Here is a 27,835-nt window from a genome sequence, read left to right on the forward strand (position 1 = left end):
TAAACCCATGGAGTAACCCATGGATACTCCATGGAGGTTTTAACCCATGGAGCATGAAGAATATGGAAAGACATGAGTTACATGGTGTAACTGTAATAGCCACCATATATAAGGACCACATGGCTCAAGAAATTGGCACTAGTGTGTGTACACATGAGGGCTAGCCGATTTGAGCATAGGAACCTTTTCTCTCAAGTTATTCCAAGATGTTGGTGATGTTGTGTGAACCATTTGAGGTGTCACACTTGAGGCACTAGGCTCTTAAGCTCCATGGAATCAAGCTACAACAAAGAGGTATGTAATTCTACTAGAATTTATATTATATGTACTTCATATTAAGCTAGTTAGAACAATACCTTGGAAAATTGATATTTGCATGTATAATAGAGAAACATAGATCCAAGGTATTTGGGGTTGCATGTACACCTTAGGAGTGTTAGAATGCTCAAAACCCATCAGTGGTATCAGAGCCTAGGCTTGTTTTCAAGTTATAGTTTCTGAAACATCTTAAAAATCGAAAATTTTGGCTTCCTGGGCACTGGACTCGCCGAGTCCACTGATGGACTCACCGAGTCCATGAAGAAATTCATCCTACTCGTCGAGTAGGTTCATACACTCGACGAGTAGAAGCCCCTCACAACATATTTTCGACTTTTAAGGCTGGAATTGGAGTAGGAACATTACCCTAAGCTGTTTTTGAACTTATAAACCTGTTTTTGATGTGGTAATGTTCATGCTAATCCAATTTCAAAGATAATTGTCATAATTTCAAGATTTGTATTAGTTTTATGTTCATGCTAATTTCTTGAAGATTGATGATTTGAATTATCTTGTTCTTATGAGTTATCTTAGATTAATAGAAAAGTTATGAGATAATGTGTTTTCAATCCATATTGATCTAAAAGTTATTCATAAAATGTGTTTTTGTAACTTGTCCTCAAGTTATATGAAAAGTCACATTTATGATTTTTAAACACTCATAAGATTTCCATAAGTTATGAAAGTGAAGAGTCTCATTTTTAAATGCTTTAAAGTCTTCCATAACTTGTCCTCAAGTTATGGAACTTGAAGAGTTTTTTCATTAAAACTACTTTAAACACATAAGTTATGGAATTGAAAAGTTTTGTAGTGTTCAAAACTTGCCCTCAAGTTTTGGAATTTGTAAAGTTTACCCATAAATACTTTAATTCCAAGTTAAGCCCTTAGAGTTTTAAAAGTTAAAATTCAACCCTTATACTATTATAATATTAATAGTTAATAGTTATACATATGTATAAGAACAGAGTCAGTCTTACCGTTAGTAGGCCTCATTCACGAAGCTAGTCTATAAGGGGGGTATAAGGTTACTGCCTATAAAATGGAAATTTAATGGATGTCCACTCTCACCCACCGCTTCCTTGATTGGTGGAGGGTCGTTAGCCGAACGGGTAGGAAAAGGACTATAATTCTCCCTTCATTAAAAGTATTAATGATAAATACTAAGTAACTAAACCTTTTATAAATTTCCAATCTTAGTTACTTAGGAAAATGTGAATTTGGTGCTAACCCATGAAATTACACTTTGCACTTTGCTTAAGTCGTTAGTGGAGCGCGTGTGGTTAACCGGCACACTAACCTGGATTTAACAAGGTAGGCAAAGGGTAACTTAATGTTTATCATATTATTGGTGGAGCACGTGTGGTTAACCGGCACATTGATTGAGTGGTAAATATTAAGGGTACCAAGTATATTTGCATGGTTATTCACACCTTGTTTTGTGATCCTCGACATCCAAGTCACAAAACTTGAGAGGGCACAGTCGAGATTGAAACATGCCATTGAAAAGTTCAATGAATCTCAAAAGATCTAGGAGTTTCAAATCCAATTAAAATCTAATAAATTATTTCGTTTTCCATGGTGGAAATTGGTGAATCGTTATTCGCCTACCTTCAAATATTCTATAGCTTGGATTACGGCATCCCTCTTCCAAGTTATAAAATATTGTGTTGGGTCCTAGCCTTAATATTTCATATTGGGTGTTATATTAAGGACTTTAAACAAACTATCTTGAATATCTCCCAAAAGATGTTTGGTTCAGACAATTATGATCTTCCCAAAACTATTGGAACAAGCTTTCCTAATGAAGATGATGTCCTGGAAATCATACTTCTCTTCGTCCACCTCCTCCAATTATTCTCCCTAACCCACAAGTTCTTGAATAGTTCAAGGTCACTCAAGCCCTATTGGCAAGTAAAGTCTATGTGTGCTCACATCTTGGAGATAAAGTCACATATTGACAAGCCGGGAGAGTTGGGTGTAAAAGTCTTGAGGAAGTTGGATGTTCAATCACTTCCTAAGTCACATAGTGAGTTCTTTAAGGACTACTAGGTAACATACTATGACATGACCCTTAATGATCTTATCTATTTGCTAGGTGCTACTGAATCAGCAATGATTTGGAGCACTGGTAAAGCAAATTTGATTAGAAGATCAACTTCCCAAACTTCCATGGACATTGACAATGGTAACATTGAAAATCCAGAAAAGCTTTCTCTTCCCAACGGAAAGGGATCGACCATAGTCAACTCGGTTGACCAAATGGTAAAGAGAAAGGCTAAGTCTGAGAGAGTCCCGTGTACCATTCCCAAAGGGTCCATATGTTTCTATTGTCAAAGGAAGGGGCATTGGTTGCGAAGCTGCCCTAACTACCTGAAAGATCTGAGAGAAGGTCAAGTCAAAAAGTTTGACTCTGCTTCAGGTAAGTCCACTATCTAACTCTCTTAAGTTCCTATTTGAATATTCTTAATACATTTTGATGTATGGTAGGATCAAGCAAAGGGAAGGAAACTTAAAGGAAGAGTAAGCTGAATCTGATCGCGAAGATGGATTTCGATCACATGGTTCGGTGATCAGAATTTTTGAGCTGCTGCTTCAGAGTTGTGATAGATTGCTTAGGAATAGATAACAACATTGTTTTCATATGCATTTGCATTGTAAGGATAAGTTTTTCCGCAAGTTTTAAAATAAAAGAAATTTTTTGATTATTTTAAGTATCCTTACAATGACATTTGTGAAAAATTGTTGTTTATATGATTCCATTGATAGCAACATTGGAAAATGGATTTGATTCTGTCGTTTGTGGTAGTGTCATAATTTACCAAACAAGGAAGGATTCTCATCAACCAAGTTTCAGTTAGATAGAAACTTAGAATCATGCAAGTTGTATGATGAATGAGAATTTTCATCTTTGGAAAATTTAGACTAGTTCCTTGTTCACATGGATATGTGAGTCAAGTGAAGGACTAAGGGATCTAGTACACATTCTTGTGCACTGGTCAAGTCCACCACAAAAGATCAATAAGACTATTCTTCATGATTTACTAAAGTTTAGTAAATATGGTTATACTTACAAGTTTAAGTATAATTCTGAAACATTGGAAAAGTTTCGATGTATGGCAGAACGAATAAGAAGAATCAAATTAGGCAGAAAGATAAAAGTTTCTCAAATCTAAAAAGATGGGAGATTACTTTAGTATCATGTTTTGTGATCATCTTAATGATTAAGAAACCATATCACAATTGGTCCTCTAAGGACATCTTAGTGCATTTTTTGTGGCTAAGAAGAGGAGTCATGAATTGTTGAAGTGGTTAAATCAAGAAGATGAGTCATACTTTGCTCCAAAACAAGTCTTAGAGTCGTACTCCAAGATTGTAACTTGAGTGACACATCTTAAAGAAGGTTAATTAACACTTGTCAAATGTAAGAGTAAAATGTGTTCTGCTCTTGTACATTTGAAATTTGTAAGTTGTGATGTTTTGGATAAAAGGAAGACCAACTAAGGCCAATTGTGTGAAGTGTTTGTCTTGATAAAGAATCCGCACTATCTCTTGAATAATTGTCCAGAGAGTCTTATATGTCAAGAGGACAGTGGGAGTCTAAAAGATCTTGAAAAAGTCTAATCAATAATAAAAAGTTGTAGTTTATCACTAGCACACGACTTGAGGTTTATAACCTATCGTGTTGACATATTCCATTTTTGTGCCCATTCCAGTTAAAGTTGGCTTTGCGTATGAGTTCTGAGTGTTCTCAGTTGGTTGCATAACAACTTGGAAGCAATGGCAGGCCCTTGTGCTGCCAAGCGACAAGAAGTTAAGATTGCACAAGTTCAATCCATATGAGTTTGGATTTGTGACAAACCTTGTCTTGTGATTATGGTTTTGACAAATTCACATGGATAGGAAACACATACACCATAAAATCTAATTGTCATAAGGTTTTCTCTCCGATTCATGAAAATGATGGTGAGGAAACACTTTCACTAAGTAGATTTTAAATAGATAGAAATTGTGATATTTGCATTCTTAAAGTCGTTAGTGGAGCGTGTGTGGTTAACCGGCACACTAACATGGACTTGTGAGGAACGACAAAGGTCTAAACAATTGAGACTATGATTACGACATCCCTTTTCATAGTTCTGAAATTTTTTAGACACACATGTGTGCTATCTAAGGAAAGGTGTATGATTTTGATAAAGTCTTATCAAAGCATCTCGTATCAGAATTCTGAACTTTGGTAAGAAAGTCAATAAAGTATTGAGTTCTAGAAGTCCAGCTGATTTCTGAGCACATGTCAAAGCTAGTGGGAGCATAAGTGTTATGCTAATAATCATCATGTTAGTGGGAGCATGATAATTATAATCAGTGTTGCAAGTTAATTATAGAAAACAAAAGTTTCAATTGGGAAAAGTTGTTTTGCTATAATTAAGGGAGAGGAAATTATACTTCATTTCAAATCTAAAAGCTTAGATCGTGAGATTTTAATCAAATTTAGTCAAGTATATATATGAATGTTATGTTGGAATGGTTCAACATAAGGAAATTCTATATATGGGAACATTATTTGCGTTATAAAGTTCGATTATGATTACGGTATCCCTTTCATAATCTGAATTGTGAGAACATGGCAAATAGAAATAGAAATATAATAGCAAAACACTGGTCTAGTATCATGTCTTTATGTGAGACATCATGAATCGTGTCCCATATGCTTCGGATATAGGATCGATTGCATGTGCTATAATATTCATCTGTTCTAAATTTTTCCAAATGCCTATGGCATTAAGAAGGAAAAAGTACTAGAACTGGATGTGACTAAAGTGATTAAGCAATTGTCGAGGACAATCTAAGGTTTACCAAAGATTGGTTGCTCAGGTACAGTTGGAAGTATGGTGTAAATCTTTGGAAGGACCATATTGACATATTCTGAAAAGAGGCAACTCTTGTTCAGAAGTGATAGTCAAAATGGGAATATGGATATGTCTCCATAAGTGGAAGTTATTCATTAAATCTGTGTAAGATTAGGTAACTTAATGCAAGAAGGATGTTCAAAGCAATGTACTTTGAATTTAAGACTTCGGTTCCATGGAACTGATCTCCATTGGAATACTCTATAATGTCTGTTGACAAGTCTCTGTGACTTTGTGCATAATCATTACAAAAGGATCAGTGCATATAAGTTTAAAATCTAACAAGATTTCGGTAAAAGGCAGGAATTTGGAATTCTTGCATTTGCGGTAAGGAGTTGGGATTGTGAAATGAGAATCATTGGAATTATGTTCAGTCGATCTATTTCACAAAGTAAAAGATCATAGACAAACTTAGTGTGCATACTTGGTGTATGGCATGACTAGTGTTTAGAAAACATAGTGTATATGCTTGGAGCATGGGACAACTATTGTTTTAATTCAAGTATAAAGTTGATAATCTGAAACAATATGCAATAAATAATGTGTGATCAATATGGTGATAAATAAAAGGTGTTCTATTTATATTCATAAGTTCTGAGACCATATTGGATTCGATTATTCTTGTGTTTCACTTTGCATGTTTTGACTTCTAGAATAACTAGGTCGTTCTTCCTGAATGATAAAGTTATTCAAACCATCCACAGTCGGTCATATGTTGGAAGTAGATATGAATCAAGATTGTCATGAAGCTGGTTTCTAGATGTCCAAGGTAGTGGACATAGCAAGAGTTGCTACAACATTCATGAGTGCTCATAAGTTCTGAGTATTGGGTTAAAGCCACGCTCATTTGACTCACTTCATGGATTCTATCACGAGTGATCATGAGACGATAATATCTTATATTCTTCAAACCTAGAGATACGAGTTGTTGCCTATGAGTTGCTTATACATTGATTGTACGAAAACGCATTGGTAACTCGATGTTATAAAACGTGCCTTTGTATATGATTCAACAAGTAGTAGAACAAGCATATGAGTCGAAGTTTATCCATTCCTTTTACCTTTAAAGGGATAAAAGCGATATCTGTGGGCCCCTCGATGATTTAGTGATGACACCCAGAAGTGCTTGGCCAAGCCCGGACTGATTTGATTTGTTCAATTAGTCGGTCGTCATAAATCGAAAATCGGGAAACAACTAATGGACAGAGAGAATGATTATAATCCATGTCTCAGTCCATATGATATCTAGAATGGAGGAATATATGATCCCTTATCTAATGGACATGCCATTGATTTGTTCAGAGTTCGACAACAGCTTTTAAGAGCTACGATTGCTAGTCGGGTTTTGGAGTCATACGCAATAATAGTTTTAGACTTATCCAAGTGGGAGACTGTTGGATTAATGTCTAAGTCCATAAATATAATTGTTATCTACTTGACCCGATTTGGCATGGTCTATTTGGGTTGCATGGCATCGGAACAATTTGGATAGACTTTTATGAGAAAAGGATACTTATGATTTGTTAATATATTATAAGTTCTAATATATTAATATGAAATCATATTATTTAATTAGTATTGATCAAGAATTAATTTGGAATTAATTTTGTGGTCAAAAGGAGACTAATTAAATATATGGGGATTGATTGTGTAAATTATTCATTCTTATATATGTGGGCTTATGATCCATAGTTCTTCATGATTGGGCTAAACCCATGGAGTAACCCATGGATCCTCCATGGAGGTTTTAACCCATGGAGCATGAATGAACTGACTCTGGTGTAATTCCTTCATATTGATGTATTAGTATCTCTTCATATTGATGTATTAGTATAGACTCATGAATGAACTGACTCTGGTGTAATTCCTTGTAGTAGGAATAATGTTTTGTATCCCCTAAACTATACCTATAATAGTTTACTGGAATGTAAGTTGAGTGCCCAAGTAGGTTTATACACCCTTGCTACCCAAGAGTGTTGGAACTGAATGAAGAATGAAAGCTCTCATATCAATACATATGTACATGAAACATAAGGGTATAGATATGGTTTTAACAATAAGTTGAAGGAGGTTTTGTAAAACATTTAAGAGTTTTGAACAATAATAATGATGACTTGATGTCATTTTATAAAACATTTCAAAAGTAATTCATTTGATAACAAAGTATAACAGGACTGAAAACCATTGTGTTTATCACATTTTGAAGTATGTGAAATCAGTCGGTTGAAAACACAGTTATAAATCACATGTGATTGATTCTATAACATGCTGTTTTCTACTTGTATTCCCCCCCCCCCATTAAAGCATTTAAAATCATTTAAAAGATTGATTAAGGGGTATGAACTCACCTGTAGTGGGTGGTTGTGGATGAACTGAATGAAGTAGGATCCTAAGTGTCAAGTGAAGACTTGTACACACACAATGATCCTAGTTAACATATAATCACATATATGTATCCAATTAGTCATAAAACAACTAATTATCCAAGTTTAAGACATCCTAAGACATGTAAAACACTCGATTTAAGTGTTATAAGTCATAAGGATTGCATCTAAGGGTGGTAGGACATTGCTATTGAGTTTGGGGTTCAAGGGTAAACTTCCTTGGACTTTACGGTTTTGTGACCATAACTCCTTGAGTTTATGGTCATAAACCCATGAGTTTACGGCCGTAAACTCATGTTTCTTTGACCATTTTTTGTTTTGAAGCTCTACAAGTCCTTAGAAGCATTTCCACTTGAAGTATAAGCCTATGGAAGTGATTAGGGCACCATTTCAATCCTAAATGGAGTTTACGGTCCTTGGACCATTTCCCTTTGGGTTTACGGCCGTAAACCCAAATGGTTTGTGGTCTTTTGATGTTTTCAAGACCTAAACACATTAAGGAAGGGATCTAGGCTAGTTTCCAAGGCTTAGAAGGGACTAGGGCACACTTTGGCACCCTTTTTAGGGTTTACGGTCCAAGAACACCTTGGACCGTAAACACCTTGATATTGTGTTTCCTTGGTAATTTCTTGATATTTAGAAATGTAACAAGCCTTATACTACTCTAGGATAGAAGTACTTACTAGTTAGAAGCTTGAAAAGGTGCTAAAAGTCCAAGAACACTAGTGTGTGTTCTTGGTGTTCTTGGTGAAACTTGAAGATCTACACTTTCGGAATGATTTCACGGATGGAATCATGTTAGATCACTAGATTAAGGTAGATATCAACTTATTAGGGCTAGAAACACTTACAAGTTGAAGATCTAGAAGGAAAACTCGGATGCTACTTGAGAGGATTTGAGTTTTGTTCTTGAAAAGTGAAAAAGTGAATAAAATGGCTAAGTGCCATATATATACTCTTGGGGTTTACGGCCGTAAACACCAAGTTTAGGCCGTAAACTCCAAACTTTTGAAGTTTTGGGACTTTATTGTTGCACAATAAACCCTAATGCATCCTCTCTCCTATTATCTTCTAAAGTACTAATCTATAAACCCTCAAACTTATTCCTAAAAACTTGAAAGTTAGCAGAAACAGTTTTGACTTCTATTGAAGTGAATGGTTGTACAGAATAGAAATTTCGGGTTGTCACATCATCCTCCCGTTAGAAGGAATTTCGTCCCGAAATTAGAGTTTAAGCAAATAAGTAGTTACAAATAACTAAGTAAAAAGAAGAGGATATTTCAGTTTCATCTGATTTGAATTCAGGTCCTCGCTTGGCGTTCCAGCGAACCTTCACTATCGGGATACGGCTTTGTTTCGTTAGCTTGAACTCCCGGTCCATGATCTCTACTGGTTCTTCCACGAAGTTGAGGCTCTCGTTGATCTCGATCTCGTCGAGTGGGATTACAAGAGTCTCGTCGGACAGACACTTTTTCAAGTTCGAGACGTGGAAAGTAGAATGTACGTTACTGAGTTTGTGCGGTAGATTGAGTTTGTAAGCTATAGGGCCGATTTTGGAAAGAATCTCGAAAGGCCCAATGTACCTTGGATTTAGCTTTCCACGCTTTCCGAAGCGTATCAAGCCCTTCCAGGGTGAGACCTTCAGTAGAACGCGGTCGCCCACCTGGAATTCCAACGGTTTCCTTCGTTTATCAACGTAGCTTTTCTGTCGGTCTCTAGAGGCTTTCAACCGTTCACGAATCTGAACGATCTTCTCTGTCGTTTCCTGAATGATCTTCGGACCTGTGAGAGTGCTTTCAGGAACTCGTCCTTTAGCTAACTGGGTATCACCCACTTCAGCCCAGCACAGAGGGGATCTGCACTTTCGGCCATAGAGGGCTTCGAATGGAGCAGCCTTTATGCTCGTGTGATAACTATTGTTGTAGGAAAATTCGACAAGGGGTAAATGAGTATCCCAAGCTTTCCCAAAGTCAATCACACAGGCTCGTAACATATCTTCCAAGGTTTGGATAGTTCTCTCACTTTGTCCGTCAGTCTGTGGATGGTAGGCTGTACTCATGTCCAGCCTTGTTCCTAGGGAACTTTGTAACGACTGCCAGAACCTCGCAACTATCATCTGACTTTAAGTCAAATGACTCCAAGACTCCAGCCTTCTGGAGTTGGCCTATGCGCTTCTTGTTGATATGCCTAAGACGACAATGCCACAAGGATGCCTTATCCAAACTAGTGGAAGAATCAATATGCAATACATTATTTCCTAAGTTATCTACAACATTCACAGCTTCATATACACCATTGCAAGGTAATGCTTTAAAATAAAACACATCATTATAAAAAACATTAATAGCACCACATTCATTATCAAATGAAAAACTATAACCTTGTTTGTACAAGCCATGAAAATAAATAATATTTCTTGCCATTTTAGATGAGTAACAACATTTACTCAAATCTAATGTTAACCCACTACTTAGCAATAAAGAGTAAACTCCAATCTTTGTGATAGGTGATGCTTTCCTATTCCCCATGATTAAGTTTATCTTCCTATGCTCCACTTCCTCACTTATTCTTAGTCCCTGCAAATCAGAACAAATGTGAATTCCACACCCTGTATCAAGGACCCAAGAATTAGTATGTGGTGAGTTATTAGACAATATAGTGTAAATACCTGCAAAGGAGGGCTTGATCTTCCCATCCTTTATATCCTGCAAGTACTTGGGGCAGCTTCGCTTCCAGTTCCCCTTTTCCTGACAATAGAAGCATTGTGCTTCTTTTGGGTTGGAAGTGGGAGTAGCAGAACCACCTTTGGTTCCACTTGAAGAGGAGCCTTCAAGAGACTTTCCCTTAGTACCCTTCGAAGGGGTCTTCCTATTTTCCCGTTTCCATGCTCGATTGCCAGAACAGGGGAATTGGTAGGACTAGAAATAACATTTTTCCCTTTGAGCTTGCTTTCAACAGTCATCAAAAGTCCCTAAAGCTTGCTCAAGATGACCTCCTCCTTCTTCATGTGATAGGTCATGCGAAACTGATCATAACAGGGAGGTAAGGAGTGCAGTATGATGTCAATAGCCGACTCCTCATCAAAGTTCACATTCAATTTGAGCAGATGGTGTTGGATTAATGTCTAAGTCCATAACTATAATTGGTATGTACTTGACCCGATTTGGCATGGTCCATTTGGGTTGCATGGCATCGGAACAATTTGGATAGACTTTTGTGAGAAAAGGATACTTATGATTTGTTAATATATTATAAGTTCTAATATATTAATATGAAATCATATTATTTAATTAGTATTGATCAAGAATTAATTTGGAATTAATTTTGTGGTCAAAAGGAGACTAATTAAATATATGGGGATTGATTGTGTAAATTATTCATTCTTATATATGTGGGCTTATGATCCATAGTTCTTCATGATTGGGCTAAACCCATGGAGTAACCCATGGATACTCCATGGAGGTTTTAACCCATGGAGCATGGAGAATATGGAAAGACATGAGTTACATGGTGTAACCCTAATAGCCACAATATATAAGGACCCCATGGCTCAAGAAATTGGCACTAGTGTGTTTACACATGAGGGCTAGCCGATTTGAGCATAAGAACCTTTTCTCTCAAGTTATTCCAAGATGTTGGTGATGTTGTGTGAACCATTTGATGTGTCACATTTGAGGCACTAGGCTCTTAAGCTCCATGGAATCAAGCTACAACAAAGAGGTATGTAATTCTACTAGAATTTATATTATATGTACTTCATATTATGCTAGTTAGAACAATACCTTGGAAAATTGATATTCGCATGTATAATAGAGAAAACATAGATCCAAGGTATTTAGGGTTGCATGTACACCATAGGAGTGTTAGAGTGCTCAAAACCCATCAGTGGTATCAGAGCCTAGGCTTGTTTTCAATTATACTTGATGCAAATTGCTGAAAAAAAGCTGAAAAAATCGATTTTCTGGCTGTATGGGCAATGGACTCGCCGAGTCCACTGATGGACTTGCCGAGTCCATGAAGAAATTCATCCTACTCGTCGAGTAGGTTCATACACTCGACGAGTAGAAGCCCCTGATAGCATATTTTCGACTTTTAAGGCTGGAATTGGACTAGGAACATTACCCTAAGCTGTTTTTGAACTTATAAACCTGTTTTTGATGTGGTAATGTTCATGCTAATCCAATTTCAAAGATAATTGTCATAATTTCAAGATTTGTATTAGTTTTATGTTCATGCTAATTTCTTGAAGATTGATGATTTGAATTATCTTGTTCTTATGAGTTAGCTTAGATTAATAGAAAAGTTATGAGATAATGTGTTTTCAATCCATATTGATCTAAAAGTTATTCATAAAATGTGTTTTTGTAACTTGTCCTCAAGTTATATGAAAAGTCACATTTATGATTTTTAAACACTCATAAGATTTCCATATGTTATGAAAGTGAAGAGTCTCATTTTTAAATGCTTTAAAGTCTTCCATAACTTGTCCTCAAGTTATGGAACTTGAATAGTTTTTTCATTAAAACTACTTTAAACACATAAGTTATGGAATTGAAAAGTTTTGTAGTGTTCAAAACTTGCCCTCAAGTTTTGGAATTTGTAAAGTTTCCCCATGAATACTTTAATTCCAAGTTAAGCCCTTAGAGTTTTAAAAGTTAAAATTCAACCCTTATACTATTAAAATATTAATAGTTAATAGTTATATATATGTATAAGAACAAAGTCAGTCTTACCGTTAGTAGGCCTCATTCACGAAGTCGGTCTATAAGGGGGTATAAGGTTGTTTCCTATAAAATGGCAACTTAATGGGTGTCCACTCTCACCCACCGCTTCCTTGACTGGTGGAGGGTCGTTAGCCGAACGGGTAGGACAAGGACTGTAATTCTCCCTTCATTAAAAGTATTAATGATAAATACTAAGTAACTAAACCTTTTATAAATTCCCAATCTTAGTTACTTAGGAAAATGTGAATTTGGTGCTAACCCATGAAATTACACTTTGCACTTTGCTTAAAGTCGTTAGTTGAGCGTGTGTGGTTAACCGGCACACTAACCTGGATTTAACAAGGTAGGCAAATGGTAACTTAATGTTTATCATAGTATCGATGGAGCGCGTGTGGTTAACCGGCACATCGATTGAGTGGTAAATATTAAGGGTACCAAGTATATTTGCATGGTTATTCACACCTTGTTTTGTGATCCTCGGCATCCCAGTCACAAAATTTGAGAGGGCAGAATCCAGATTGAAACATGCAATTGAAAAGTTCAATGAATCTCAAATGATCTAGGAGTTTCAAATCCAATTAAAACCTAATAAATTATTTCGTTTTTCATGGTGGAAATTGGTGAATCGTCATTCGCCTACCTTCAAATATTCTATAGCTTGGATTACGGCATCCCTCTTCCAAGTTATAAAATATTGTGTTGGGTCCTAGCCTTAATATTTCATATGAGGTGTTATATTAAGGACTTTAAATCAACTATCTTGAATATCTCCCAAAAGATGTCTGGTTCAGACAATTATGATCTTCCCAAAACTCTTGGAACAAGATTTCCTAATGAAGATGATGTCCCGAAAATGATTCTTCACTCCCTCCACCTCCTCCAATTATTCTCCCTAACCCACAAGTTCTTGAATAGTTCAAGGTCACTCAAGCCCTATTGGCAAGCAAGGTATATGTGTGTTCACATCTTGGAGATGAAGCCACATATTGACAAGCCGGGAGAGTTGGGTGTCAAAGTCTTGAGAAATTTGGTTGTTCAATCACTTCCTAAGTCACATAGTGAGTTCTTTAAGGACTACTAGGTAACATACTATGACATGACCCTTAATGATCTTATCTATTTGCTAGGTGCTACTGAATCAGCAATGATTTGGAGCACTGGTAAGGCAAATTTGATTAGAAGATCAACTTCCCAAACTTCCATGGACATTGACAATGGTAACATTGAAAATCCAGAAAAGCTTTCTCTTCCCAATGGAAAGGGATCGGCCATGGTCAACTCGGTTGAGCAAATGGTAAAGAGAAAGGCTAAGTCTGAGAGAGTCTCGTGTACCATTCCCAAAGGGTCCATATGTTTCTATTGTCAAAGGAAGGGGCATTGGTTGTGAAGCTGCCCTAACTACCTAAAAGATCTGAGAGAAGGTCAAGTCAGAAAGTTTGACTCTACTTCAGGTAAGTCCACTATCTAACTCTCTTAAGTTCCTATTTGAAGATTCTTAATACATTTTGATGTATGGTAGGATCAAGAAAATGGAAGGAAACTTAAAAGAGGAGTAACCTGAATCTGATCGCGAAGATGGATTTCGATCGCATGGTTCGGTGATCAGAATTTTTGAGCTGCTGCTTAAGAGTTGTGATAGATTGCTTAGGAATAGATAACAACATTGTTTTCATATGCATTTGCATTGTAAGGATAAGTTTTTCCGCAAGTTTTAAAATAAAAGAAAATTTTTTGATTTTTTTTATTCTAAGTATCCTTACAATGGCATTTGTGAAAAATTGTTGTTTATATGATTCCATTGATAGCAACATTGGAAAATGGATTTGATTATGTCGTTTGCGGTAGTGTCATAATTTACAAAAAAATGAAGGATTCTCATCAACCAAGTTTCAGTTGGATAGAAACTTAGAATCATGCAAGTTGTATGATGAATGAGAATTTCATCTTTGGAAAATTAAGACTAGTTCCTTGTTCACATGGATATGTGATTCAAGTGAACGACTAAGGGATCGAGTACACATTCTTGTTCACTGGTCAAGTCCACAACAAAAGATCAATAAGACTATTCGTCATGATTTACTAAAGTTTAGTAAATATGGTTATACTTACAAGTTTAAGTATAATTCTTAAACATTGGAAAAGTTTCGATATATGGCAGAACGAATGAGAAGAATCAAATTAGGCAGAAAGATAAAAGTTTCTCAAATCTGAAAAGATGGGAGAGTACTTTAGTATCATGTTTTATGATCATCTTAATGATTGTGAGACCATATCACAATTCATCCCCTAAAGGACATCTTAGTGCATTCTTATGGCTAAGAAGAGGAGTCATGAATTGTTGGAATGGTTAAATCAAGAAGATGAGTCATACTTAGTTCCAAAACAATTCTTAGAGTCATACTCCAAGATTGTAACTTGAGTGACATATCTTAAAGAAGGTTTATAACACTTGTCAAATGTAAGAGTAAAATGTGTTCTACTCCTGTACATTTGAAATTGGGAAAGTTGTGATGTTTTGGATAAAACAGAGACCAACTAAGGCCAATTGTGTGAAGTGTTTGTCTTGATAAAAATCTGCACTATCTCTTGAATATTTGTTTGACAAGGCATGGTACTTGGCAAGAGAGTCTTATATGTCAAGAGGACAGTGGGAGTCTAAAAGATCTTGAAAGAGTCTAATCAAGAATAAAACATGTAGTTTATCACTAGCACACGACTTGAGGTTTATAACCTATCGTGTTGACATATTCCTATTTCTATGCCCATTCCAGTTAAAGTTGGCTTTGCATATGAGTTCTGATAGTTCTCAATTGGTTGCATAACAACTTGGAAACAATGGCAGGCCCTTGTGCTGCCAGGTGGCAAGAATTTAAGATTGCACAAGTTCAATCCATATGAGTTTGGATTTGTCACTAACCTTGTCTTGTGATAATGGTTTTGACAAATTCACATGGATAGGAACACATACACCATAAAATCTAAGTGTCATAAGGTTTCTCTCCGATTCATGAAAATGACGGTGAGGAAACGCTTTCACTAAGTAGATTTTAAGTAGATAGCAATTGTGATATTTGCATTCTCAAAGTCGTTAGTGGAGCGTGTGTGGTTAACCGGCACACTAACATGGACTTGTGAGGAATGACAAAGGTATAAACAATTGAGACTATGATTACGGTATCCCTTTTCATAGTTTTGAAATTGTTTAGACACACAGGTGTGCTATCTAAGGAAAGGTGTATGATTTTGATAAAGTTTTATCAAAGCATCTCGTATCAGAAGTCTGAACTTTGGTAAGAAAGTCAATAAAGTATTGATTTCTAGAAGTCCAACTGATTTCTGAGTACATGTCAAAGCTAGTGGGAGCATAAGTGTTATGCTGATATTTCTCATGTTAGTGGGAGCATGATAATTATGATAAGTGTTGCAAGTTAGCAATATTAATTATAGAAAACAAACGTTTCAATTGGGACAAGTTGTTTTGCTATAATTAAGGGAGAGGAAAATATACTTCATTTCAAATCTAAAAGCTTAGATCGTGAGATTTTAATCTAATTTAGTCAAGTATATATATGAATGTTATGTTGGAATGGTTCAACATAAGGAAATTCTATATATGGGAACATTATTTGTGTTCTAAAATTCGAATCCGTAATCATAATCTGAATTACGAGAACTTGGCAAATAGAAATAGAAATATTATAGCAAAAGACTGATCTATTATCATGTCTTTATGTGAGACATCATGAATCGTGTCCCATATGCTTCAAATATAGGATCGATTGCATGTGCTATAATATTCATTTGTTCTACATTTTTCCAAATGCCTAGAGCATTAAGAGGGAAAAAGTACTAGAACTGGATATGACTAATTTGATTAAGCAATTGTCAAGAACAATCTAAGGTTTACCAAAGATTGGTTGCTCAAGGACAGTTGGAAGTATAGGGTTAATTTAGGAAGGACCATGTTGACATATTCTGAAAAGAGGCAACTCTTGTTCAGGAGTGATAGTCAAAATGGGAATATGGAAATGTTCCCATAGGTGGAAGTTATTCAATCTGTGTAAGATTAGAAAACTTAATGCAAGAAGGATGTTCAAAGCAATGTACTTTGAATTTGAGACTTCGGTTCCATAGAATGATTTCCATTGGAATAATCTGTAATGACTGTTGACAAGTCTTTGTGATTTTGTAAATAATCATTACATGAGGATCAGTGCATATACGTTTAAAATCTAACAAAATTTCGGTAAATGGCAGGAATTTGGAATTCTTGCATTTGCGGTAAGGATTTGGGATTGTGAAATGAGAATTTTTGGAATTATGTTCAATCGATCTATTTCACAAAGTAAAGATCATAGACAAACTTAGTGTGCATACTTGGTGTATGGCATAACTAATGTTTGGAAAAACATAGTGTACATATTTGGTGTATGGCATGACTATTGTTTGGATAAACATAGTGTGCATGCTTGGAGCATGGCATGACTATTGTTTTGATTCAAGTATAAAGTTGATAATTTGAAACAATATGCAATGAATAATGTGTAATCAATATGGTGATAAATAAAAGGTGTTCTATTTATATTCATAAATTCTGAGACCATATTCGATTCGATTTTTCTTGTGTTTCACTTTGCATGTTTTGACTTCCAGAATAACTAGGTCGTTCTTCCCAAATGACTAAGTTATTAAAACCATCCACAGTCGATAATATGTTGGAAGTAGGTATTAAGGCAAGACTGTCATGAAGCTGGTTTGTAGATGTCCAAGGTAGTGGACATAGCAAGAGTTGCTACAACATTCATGAGTGCTCATAAGTTCTGAATATTGGATTAAACCCACGCTCATTTGACTCGCCTCATGGATTTTATCACGAGTGATCATGAGACGATAATATCTTATATTCTTTAAACCTAGATATATGAGTTGTTGCCTATGAGTTGGTTATACATTGATTGTACGAAAACACATTGGTAACTCGATGTTATAAAACGTGCCTTTGTGTATGATTCAACAAGTAGTAGAACAAGCATATGAGTTGAAGTTTATCCATTCCTTTTACTCTTAAAGGGATAAAAGCGATATTTATGGGCCCCTCGATGATTTAGTGATGACATCCCGAAGTGCTTGGCCAAGCCTGGACTGATTTGATTTGTTCAATTAGTCGGTCGTCATAAATCGGAAATCGGGAAACAACTAATGGACAGAGAGAATGATTATAATCCATGTCTCAGTCCATATGATATCTAGAATGGAAGAATATATATGATCCCTTATCTAATGGACGCGTCATTGATTTGTTCAGAGTTCGACAGCAGCTTTTAAGAGCTACGATTGCTAGTCGGGTTTTGAAGTCATACGCAATAATAGTTGTAGACTTATCCAAGTATGAGACTGTTGGATTAGTGTCTAATTCTATAACTATAATTGCTATGTACTTGACCCGATTGGCATGGTCCATTTGGGTTGCATGGCATCAAAACAATTTGGATAGACTTTTGTGAGAAAAGGATATTTATGATTTGTTAATATATTATAAGTTCTAATATGTTAATATGAAATCATATTATTTAATTAGTATTGATCAAGAATTAATTTGGAATTAATTTCGTGATCAGAAGGAGACTAATTAAATATATGGGGATTGATTATGTAAATCATTCATTCTTATATATGTGGGCTTATTATCCATAGTTCTTCATGTTGGGCTAAACCCATGGAGTAACCCATGGATACTCCATGGAGGTTTTAACCCATGGAGCATGAAGAATATGGAAAGACATGAGTTACATGGTGTAACCCTAATAGCCACCATATATAAGGACCCCATGGCTCAAGAAATTGGCACTAGTGTGTGTACACGTGAGGGCTAGCCGATTTGAGCATAGGAACCTTTTCTCTCTAGTTATTCCAAGATGTTGGTGATGTTGTGTGAACCATTTGAGGTGTCACACTTGAGGCACTAGGTTCTTAAGCTCCATGGAATCAAGCTACAACAAAGAGGTATGTAATTCTACTCGAATTTATATTATATGTACTTCATATTAAGCTAGTTAGAACAATACCTTGGAAAATTGATATTTGCATGTATAATAGAGAAAACATAGATCCAAGGTATTTAGGGTTGCATGTACACTTTAGGAGTGTTAGAATGCTCAAAACCCATCAGTTGCAACTCCAGGACGTTTACTAGATCATTTAAAGCACACAACATCATTTGTTCATAAGAATTTGCGTTGGATAATATTCGATGAGGCAGACATGTTTGATTTCTTAAATCCCATTTAGGAAATTGTATTTCATTTCTACATGTTTGATCTTTTACACAAGACATACATGATTCTTGAACTAGGATTTGGTAAAGAGATAGAAGAGATACTTGATATTTTGGGTTCAAAAGGCAATGATACTGAAGTTGTGAGACAAAATTTGCTCTTGTCAGCCACCTTAAATGAAAAAGTCAACCATCTTGCAAACATCAGTTTGAAAGATCCAGTTATGATTGGTCTTGATGAAAAAAAGATTCAACCATCTAGTAAGCAAGCTACATCATTGATTTCTGATGCGATTGAAAGATTAGAGAATTCTGGGAAAGTATTAGTTGCTTCAAATGAGGAATATAATCTTCTAGCTCAACTGAATCAGAGATATGTCAAAGGTAATTCAATAGAAAAAAAGAAAGAAATACATTCATAGTTTCATAAGCTTCAATTGCATTGTTCTTATAGTTTTCTCATACTCCGGTACCTTGTGGCTCTCGTCTTGTGGTGCTTCTTTCCATTATAAAGAATTTATTCACTGGAGAACCTTCTCAAAAGGTAAAGCCATCCTTAAAAAGGTAATGATGTTTGTCTGGATTAAGTGTTGTATACATAAAGACTCTTTCTTTTGTGATTTCAGATTGTGGTATTCTTCTCAACATGTGATGCAGTCGATTTCCATTATGCACTTTTAAGTCAATTTCACGGACTATCAAATTCAGAAATAGAAACAGAAAAGAAAGATCTATTTATGCAATGTAACATTTTAAGATTACATGGAAACATGAAGCATGAAGATCGAGTCAAAACATTCAATTCTTTCAAAACAGAAAAATCGGCTCTTTTATTATCAACAAATGTTTCAGCAAGAGGTCTAGATTTTCTAAAAGTCTGTTGCATTATTCAGTATGATTCCACTGGTGAAGCAACTGAATATGTTCATAGAGTTGGAAGAATTGCTTGACTATGTGAAAAAGGAGATTCCTTGTTGTTTCTTCAACCAATTGAAGTTGATTATCTACAAGAGCTTTACAAACATGGTGTAATGTTAACAGAATATCCTCTTCCCAAACTTTTAGAAGGTTTTCCTTTACATGGTTTAAATTTAAAACATCATCACCATGTGAAAAAGTTTGTCTCAATCGAGATGCATCCATGGATGGTTTCTGTACAGAGGTCTCTTGAATCCTTCATCTTTAAGGAGGTATGATTTCATTTCAACAATCTTGTTTTAATTCTTTGTTTAATTACATTTTTGATCCTTGAGTGTAATTTTTTTTTGGGGTAATTAATGCAGGCAAAGATGAAGAAATTAGGGCAGAATGCATTTTGTTCATGGGTTTCATTTTGTGCTGTGTTATTGCATCTCTCACTCTGAATCTGTTCACCTTCTACGAATTGACTAAGTTCTGTAGTTACTGGTCATGAAAATTAATTTGGAAGCTAATAACTATGCGTTTTCAGGCATTCTGTTTGCTGATGGACAAACAAGTAGTGGAAAAACGTTTACAATCAATGGGTTTGAGAATGATCCGGGAATTATTCACAGAGTCGTCAAAGATATTTTTGCCAAGATTGATATGGTATATGACTATATTCTTATAATTTCACTAGTATATATTTTTTTTTGGAAATTACAATATGATTTTGTTGATTTTGGTTTAGATATATTTTCAATTGTTAAAAATAGATGATGTCACATGTGAATTAATGTGGATGTGATTCACATGTAAATCACATGTGATTCACATGTAAATCACATGTGATTCACATATTAATCACATGTAAATCATATATGAATAATATATGAATAATATGTTATTCACATTTAAATCACAAGTGAATTACATATGAATTACGTATATATGTACACATTCATATGTTAATCACATGAAAATCACATGTAATTCACATATTAATCACATTTGATTCACATGTAAATCACATCTGATTTACATGTAAATCACATGTGATTCACATGTGAATCACATGTCATTCACATGTGAATCACATATGATTCATATGTGAATCGCATGTGATTTACATATGATGTCATATGTAAATGTGATTCATATGTGAATTTGTCACACCCCCGAACCAGACGGCGGAAACATCCGAGGGCTCGCGTGACTTAAATTGAAATATCATCACAATGAATATACATGAAACATAACACATTCATCACCAAACATTACATAGTACAACTGGAATTGTTTACATCAAGTACATGGTTTACATTACATGATCCTAAAATATAAAGTGTTTGGTGATTAGCAACTACAAAAGAAACTTTCAACACATTGGATGCTTCCTCGTTCTAACGATTACCTGAGAATACAAGTTATTTTGAAAACGGTCAACATATATAATGTTGGTGAGTTCATAAGTATGTTTGATGTAAAATAGTTTATGTCGTTCGTAAAACCCAGAAAATCTGATATTTTCTGTAATAAGACTTTTCATGAAAATGTTGTGATGATCCTGTAAGTATATGCGTGAATGATTTCAAAACGTGTATAAATGAGAAGTTTTGCATTATAGTTTTTGAAAGTACAAGTGAGTAAGATTGGTTTCCTCGGAAAACCCAATGTTTTCCGATAAAATATTATGATTGATTTGTATTATTGTATCGTCACATCGAATGAATATGATTTCCCCTTATTACTTAGATGGTATTGGATCTCTATGTGAGTCGTTATAACCATGCATGATAATGACTAGTTCGTCTGTCTTGGCATTCTAATGAACACCGGAATTGATCTTAAGATTTTGTCACCCTAGACTGTCCGAGTCTAACTGTAGCGAACAGCTTAGGTGTGGGGGAGTCACCCCCGTATAGATCTATACACAAACTCTCGCTCTCCCTCCAGGAGACTTTGATTACAACTACAGACTACGACTGACACTTATTGGTGTCGCCCGTTATTACTCACTTAATCCAAATGAATTTGATTAACCTTGATTAATGACCTGATTTTAGTTTCCTTGAAGAGAAGGTAAGCCTAACAGACGATGAGAAGAGGACTACTAGGCCCTACTAATTACGTATGTTATTTAAGGCTGTCGAGTATACGAAATGCGCGTTGGCCCATTTCGCATAAGATTTATTTGGACCTTACTAGCAATGCTAATGGGCACTGAGGCCCAATAGCATGTAAAAGCCATTGAGGGTCCCTTAAGCATGTAATTGGGTCACAGGAGGCCCAATAACATGTATTATTTATGTTGGGCCCAAAAGTCATGTTAATGGGTCACGAAGGCCCAATAAGCATGATTAGAATCTTTCAAGCCCAACAATTAGAATGTTTACTTGTTTTGTATAGTATTAGTGTTGCGAAGTTGTTTAATCGATATGTCATAATCATCACCAATTTGTTTTATAACAATTCATAGATTTATAAAAATAGTTATTTTTTCTATTTAAAACTCATAAGTTATAAAGTTTTGTATATTTTGACCCAATTATTTTATTATTAACATAATTGACTAAAAATATTAGTTTGACCAATTCAGCCCCTTATTTTGGTAAAGTTGGCAATTTTTAGCCCTTTTTATGAAAAATGACATATTAGGTCCTTGAACTATTTTTCTTGACATTTTTGACCTAAACACTTAATTAAATGATGTTTTAAGCCCAAAATTTTATTTAGGACAGTTTCAGCCCCTTAATTGCATTTAAATCCACACTTTTCGCAATTTTTACAATTTTTACCCAAAATCCAAAATCTTTGCATTTTTAGTCCCTTTTGATAAATAAGGCCATTTTAACCCCTAAAAAATGTTTATATACGTTTATAGCCCCTGTTTTGAGAAAACTTTCCATTTCAGCCCCTTAAATTTGATATTTCGCATTTTTGGGCCTAAATAGCCGAAAAGCCCAAATTTTAGCCCATTAGGCTAAAATTTACATTTTTAGTCCTTTAAAAATCCTATTATTTATAAAAACTCTTATTTTAGCTGTTTTGACCTTTTGATCCTTGTAGAAACCGTGAATGACATCTTTTTCCCCATCTGTTGTTTATTTATCAAAAATGGTCCAAGAACAAATTTTATGTTGTAGTGTGTTTATTTTAAAGCTTGTATAGTAGTTTTTCTTGACATGTTAAGTGAAATATGACCTAGATCACATATTTTCCTTCTTGAACTATAGATCTCTAAATATCTTTCATTTTTAGCACATATTTACCACAAAAACACAAGAAATCACACATAACATACAAATACACATAGATCTTCACATTTTACTTGTATTCTCCCCCATAAATCATATGAAAACCGAAAATAGAGGGGTATGAACTCACCGTAGGTTTGTGGGTTCGGTATTGAAGAAAGAAATTGAAGAGTTTGGTCCTAGCAACTTCTTTGTGTAAAAGAATGATCTAACAAGAGAGTGAAGTTATGAAGCTTGGATGTGTAAAGACTTACCAAAGATTGACAACACTTGATGAATACTCTTGAATCCAAGCCAAATTTTCAAGAATTCCTTGAAGGAAGGAAGGAGATGGCCTTAGAGAGAAATGGAGAGAATTTTTGGGTAGTGTGTGTGTGTTGTGTGTCTTCGGCCGAAACAAGAAGAGGGGAGAGGGGAGAGAGTGAGATGAGTTGAAATGCATGGAAACATGAGAATGGTGCATGGATACCCTATGTATATTTATGAGGTGGCACTACAATTGTCAACCCTCATTTATCCATTCTTTTTTATTTTTTTTTTGTTTTACTTGGGCTGAAATGGGCTAAGGAAGGAGGAAGGAATCACTTTGGCCCATTCTTGCCTTGGCTCGAGTTCATGAGGCCCATAAGGAAAACTTACGACCCTTTGGGCCCTTAGGGTAGCTCACGACCCAATTTTTGTATAAGAGAATGGATTTGAGTCCATTAAAGCTAATTGGATTAGTTATGGCCCAATAAGGCCCATTAAAGATAAGCTAGTCCATTTTAGGCTTATAAGGCCCAAAAAGGTTAAGTCTTATGAGAGTGGGTCCAATAAGAGCTCATTTAAGAGTTCTAAGCCCAAAATAGTCAAATTGGAAGCTTATTGGCCCATTAGACCCAATAAGCAAACCCTAGTCCATATAGGACTTAAACCGGGATTTCTAGGGTTTTCAACTTTACTTGATGAATCTAGGTTTGAATGTGTTTCCATAGGTTGAACTTCAAGCATAACATGAATTTGGGTTACGAGTTTACAGTAGATAATGTTTACAAGAGTACAGAATTTCCTAGCTAGAATGCTAGTTGTGACATCATCCCCCCGTTAGCGGGAATTTCGTCCCGAAATTATTTTTGAAGCTAGATTTGAGAATGCGAGAATAGGTGAGGGTACTTTTGCTTCATCTGGTCTTCGCGTTCCCATGTGAATTATGGTCCACGTTTTGCGTTCCACTAAAACTTCACTATTGGAATGCGACTTTGCTTAGTACGCTTCACCTCCCTGTCCATGATCTCGACGGGTTCTTCTACGAACAGGAGATTCTCGTTGATTTCGATTTCTTCCAACGGGATGACGAGAGTCTTGTCGGATAAGCACTTTTTCAAATTTGAAACATGGAACACGGGGTGTACACTGCTAAGTTCGGTAGGTAGCTGCAGTCTATAAGCCATTGGACCGATTCGGGCAAGAATCTCGAATGGTCCAATGTATCGTGGGTTTAGTTTTCCCCATTTCCCAAAACGAATCACCCCTTTCCAGGGAGAGACTTTTAACAACACCCGATCCCCGACTCGGAATTCCAAGGGCTTTCGCCGTTTATCAGCGTAACTCTTCTGTCGGTCTCGTGATGCTTGAAGTCGAGCTTTGATTTGAACTATCTTCTTTGTCGTTTCGCGTATGATTTCTGGTCCTGTTAATGCATTGCTTGGTGTCTGTTCTCTTGCTAGCTGAGTGTCACCTACCTCAGCCCAACACAACAGTGATCTACATTTACGTCCATATAAGGCTTCAAAAGGAGCAACTTTGATGCTTGAGTGATAACTGTTGTTGTACGAAAACTCAATTAAAGGCAAGTGGGTATCCCACGACCTTCCAAAGTCTATCACGCATGCGCGAAGCATATCTTCAAGCGTTTGAATGGTTTGCTCACTTTGACCATCGGTTTGTAGGTGGTAGGTAGTGCTCATGTCGAGTTGTGTTCCCATAGCTTTCTGAAGCGATTGCCAAAAGCGTGAAGTAAATCTACTATCTCGATCTGAGATGATAGATATTGGTACTCCATGGAGTCTCACAATTTCCTTGATGTAGATTCTCGTCAATCGTTCCATCTTGTATGACTCTTTTATTGGCAGGAAATGAGCGGATTTTGTCAACCTGTAGAGTATTACCCATATGGTATCCAATCCATCTGTTGTCTTGGGTAATTTGGTCACAAAGTCCATAGTAATCCTTTCCCATTTCCACTCGGGTATTACTTGTTGTTGTAATAGTCCCGAGGGCTTCTGATATTTTACCTTCACCTTAGCACAGGTGAGGCACTTGCTAACGTAATTGGCAATTTCTTCCTTCATGTTAGGCCACCAATACTGCTGCTTGATATCCAAGTACATTTTATCTGAACCCGGATGGATGGAGTATCGTGTCTTATGGGCTTCATTCATGACTACTTCTCTGAATCCCCCAAGTTTAGGGATCCAAATTCGGTTCATGAAGTAATATGCTCCGTCCTTCTTGACTTCAAAGTTCTTTTCCATTCCACGTAACGCTTCGCTTGTTCTGTTTTCTATCTTCATGGCATCGAACTGGGCTGCTTTGATTTGCGAGGACAGATGGGATTGAACGGTTATCAAAAGGGTCTTCACACGATGATTTGAGTATTCTTTCCGACTTAAGGCATCAGCTACCACGTTAGCCTTGCCTGGGTGGTACTTGATTTCGCACTCATAATCGTTTAGCAGCTCAACCCATCTTCGCTGCCTCATGTTTAACTCCTTTTAATTTAAAATGTGCTGGAGACTCTTGTGGTCGGTGAAAATGGTGCACTTGGTACCATAGAGGTAGTGCCTCCAAATTTTCAAGGCGAAGACCACATCTCCCAATTCGAGATCATGGGTGGTATAATTCACCTCATGTGTCTTTAGTTGTCGGGATGCATAAGCTATCACCTTTCCACGCTGCATGAGTACACAGCCTAAACCCTGATTCGAAGCATCGCAGTAAACTACGAAGTCCTCTGTTCCCTCTGGTAGTGATAGTATTGGTGCACTACAGAGAGCTCGCTTCAGAGTTCGGAAGGCAACCTCCTGCTTTTCTGTCCATTCAAATGGCACGCCCTTTTGTGTAAGCATGGTAAGTGGCTTGGCTGTTTTGGAGAAGTTCAGAATGAATCTCCTGTAATAGCCTGCGAGACCTAAAAATTGACGAATTTATGTGGGTGTCGTTGGGACCGCCCATCCTTCTATGGATTTGACCTTAGAAGGGTCTACATGTATCCCTTCTTGACTGACAACATGACCCAAAAAGTTCACTACGGAGCCAGAACTCACACTTAGAGAGTTTTGCGTATAACTTTTCAGTTCGTAGGGTTTCCAAGATTTGCCGGAGATGTCGGCCATGCTCCTCTTCGCTTCGAGAATAGACTAGGATATCGTCGATGAAAACAATGACAAAATTGTCGAGGAATGGTCGGCAGATTCGATTCATCAGGTCCATGAATGCGGCGGGGGAATTCGTTAGACCGAAGGGCATTACAACAAATTCGTAATGTCCATAGCGAGTTCGGAAAGCGGTTTTGGGGATATCCTCTTTCCGGACTTTGAGTTGGTGGAATCCGGATCGCAGATCTATCTTAGAGAAGTAACTTGCTCCTTGGAGCTGGTCGAATAGATCGTCGATTCGCGGAAGTGGGTAGCGATTTTTGATAGTGAGCTTGTTTAGTTCTCTATAATCAATACACATTCTAAAGGATTCGTCCTTTTTCTTAACAAAGAGGACCGGAGCTCCCCAGGGTGAGAAGCTAGGTCGGATGAATCCTTTGCTCAAGAGTTCGCCAAGTTGGCTTGACAGTTCTTGCATCTCCGCAGGAGCCAACCTATAGGGTGATTTGGCAATGGGTGTGGCTCCCGGTACTAGGTCAATTCGGAACTCGACTTGTCTTTTTGGGGGTATCACCGGAAGATCTTCAGGAAAGACATCCGGGAAGTCGCAAGCCACTAGGATGTCTCGAATATTGACCTCTTCCTTGGACTTATCCACTATGTGAGCCAGAAACGCCAAGTCCTTCTTTTGTAGATACTTCTGTGCCTTAATGCACAAGATAAGACGAAGGTTCGTACTGGGTTTGTCCCCATATATAATTAGGGTTTCGTGGTTAGGAAGATGAAGGTGAACGACCTTCTCGCAACACATAATTTCGGCATGATGGGGCTCAACCAGTCCATGCCGACAATCACATCAAAACTCCTAATAGTTACAGGCATCAAGTTTATTTGAAAGGCATGTTGATTTAAGGTTAGGGTACATCCTACATAGATTTCCCTAGTTGATTTTGTTTTCCCATTAGCCATTTCCACCATATAGGTTTCATTAAGCTTTTGGGGTTGTTGTTTTAGCAAGTGTTTGAATTTATTACTCACAAAGCTTCGCTCTGCTCCGATATCAAACAGGATGCATGTATATGAGTGGTTAAGGAGAAACGTATCGGTGACAACAGCGGGATCCTGAACCGCTTCTCCTTGACCCATAGTGAGCACTCTTCCTGCTGCTCCTGTCGCCTGGTTGTTTGCATTGGGACAATTCCGCCTGAAATGTCCGGTCTTCCCGCACCCATTACAGGTATAACTGGCTCCATCCTTTGTGTTGTTGTTGTTGTTGTTGTTGTTGTTGGGCATCTGGTTTTGTGGAAGCTGGGTCCTACAATACTTTGCTGTATGGCCCTTCCGGTTGCATCTTGTGCACATCATCTCTCTGCATTCCCCGTGGTGATGGTAGTTACATTTGTTACACTTGGGAAGATTCCATGTGTACTGTTTTGGAGCATTCGGCGTGGATGAGGCTGGAGCATGTGGTGCTGTGGTAGCTTGGGTTGCTGCATGGACAGTCACTGTCTGTTGCTTCTTAGATGATTCTGAGTTCTGTTTACCTCTTCTCTTGTTGTTCTTTCCTTTCTTATTCTCTTCTTCCTTCTTAAGATCCGCTTCCACAATCTTAACACTCTTCTTGCTACCATGGTCATACAGTTTCTTGGCTAATCTTTTGGCGCTATCAAACGTCTCAGGGTTTGCCGCAATGACATTCCCTTGGATAGGTGCAG

The 27,835-nt window shown here is 36.7% G+C and overlaps 1 pseudogene; it reads left to right on the top strand.

The window, feature by feature from the left end:
- The window catches only part of LOC145164341 (DEAD-box ATP-dependent RNA helicase 17-like), a 30,469-nt pseudogene extending 10,154 nt beyond the window's left edge, over nt 1-20,315 (top strand).
- The last annotated feature ends 7,520 nt before the right edge of the window (nt 20,316-27,835 follow it).

The sequence above is a fragment of the Lactuca virosa genome, chromosome 3, assembly GCF_052849685.1.
Source record: "Lactuca virosa cultivar CGN04683 chromosome 3, Lactuca_virosa_CGN04683_v6, whole genome shotgun sequence".
NCBI classification, from domain to species: domain Eukaryota; kingdom Viridiplantae; phylum Streptophyta; class Magnoliopsida; order Asterales; family Asteraceae; genus Lactuca; species Lactuca virosa.